This window comes from Littorina saxatilis, unplaced genomic scaffold (assembly GCF_037325665.1).
Source record: "Littorina saxatilis isolate snail1 unplaced genomic scaffold, US_GU_Lsax_2.0 scaffold_733, whole genome shotgun sequence".
Lineage (NCBI taxonomy): Eukaryota > Metazoa > Mollusca > Gastropoda > Littorinimorpha > Littorinidae > Littorina > Littorina saxatilis.
This window is the reverse complement of record NW_027125918.1, coordinates 40001-41840: the sequence shown is the minus strand read 5'-3', so window position 1 is coordinate 41840 and position 1840 is coordinate 40001.

Below are 1840 nucleotides of genomic sequence, written 5' to 3'. Positions count from 1 at the left end.
CCCCCTTGTGAAAATGTTGTTTGCACCCCTCCCCCCCCCCCCCCCCCCCCCCGCACATTATCCCGCATATAATGAATTATATTCTCTTGGTGAAAAATAAAATGTTAACCCTTACACCGGTGCAATTCTGTAACACATGTTACATAGCCACTGGTGAATTAACAGAGAGAAAAATAACAAAAAACAGTCATATAGGTTTTCGCATCAATGGGAGGTAATCGGAACTGACCAAAAAGACTGCGCGACCGCACGCGACTATACAAACAAACAAAATAAAATACAGCAGGTATGACGTTTGCATGAATCCATGATTACGTCTACATGAACAACAGTGATAAAAGTGCGCATCTCTTCCCAGCCGTGCAGCACTTTGAAAGTTGGAAGCATTAAAATTTAAACGGGTAAAAAGCCATCGTGAAGATACGAAAAAAAGTATGACGTCTAAAATACTTAATGATTCAAACGCATAGTATAACATATGTAATTGACAACAGAAAATATATACATGGTTCACACACACAATCGAGTGCACACATCCATCCATGCTTATTTAAAGTCATGTACACACACACACATACATACATGGCATCAAGCAACACACAATTAAATGACACATATGGAATATGGAAAACGTATAATGGACATGAACATGGCAAGTAATTTACACCGTTACCTACTATAAAATTGATGATATATATATACCACTCACTTGCTATTCGCCTAAAAGCTTGCGGTGTGCTGTGACACATATAAGAAACCAGAAGAAAAAAGGACTTTACTTTGGCGAAAAGAGCATATGCTGCTTATTTTTGTACATAACTGCTATAACTGTATTTTTTCCGAACACTTACATGTAAAAAACATAGAGATATATCTTACCATTTCACTAAGACAGCCAAAATAACGGTCAAATTAAGGGGAGATCATGATGACGTACATGTCTATGGTTGCACCGGGGAAAAATATTTAGTCGCTGGAACCTATAAGGTATAACACATGTTACATAGCCACTGGTGAATTAACAGAGAGAAAAATAACAAAAAACAGTCATATAGGTTTTCGCATCAATGGGAGGTAATCGGAACTGACCAAAAAGACTGCGCGACCGCACGCGACTATACAAACAAACAAAATAAAATACAGCAGGTATGACGTTTGCATGAATCCATGATTACGTCTACATGAACAACAGTGATAAAAGTGCGCATCTCTTCCCAGCCGTGCAGCGCTTTGAAAGTTGGAAGCATTAAAATTTAAACGGGTAAAAAGCCATCGTGAAGATACGAAAAAAAGTATGACGTCTAAAATACTTAATGATTCAAACGCATAGTATAACATATGTAATTGACAACATTGACAACAGAAAATATATACATGGTTCACACACACAATCGAGTGCACACATCCATCCATGCTTATTTAAAGTCATGTACACACACACACACATACATACATACATACATACATACATGGCATCAAGCAACACACAATTAAATGACACATATGGAATATGGAAAACGTATAATGGACATGACCATGGCAAGTAATTTACACCGTTACCTACTATAAAATTGATGATATATATATACCACTCACTTGCTATTCGCCTAAAAGCTTGCGGTGTGCTGTGACACATATAAGAAACCAGAAGAAAAAAGGACTTTACTTTGGCGAAAAGAGCATATGCTGCTTATTTTTGTACATAACTGCTATAACTGTATTTTTTCCGAACACTTACATGTAAAAAACATAGAGATATATCTTACCATTTCACTAAGACAGCCAAAATAACGGTCAAATTAAGGGGAGATCATGATGACGTACATGTCTATGGTTGCAC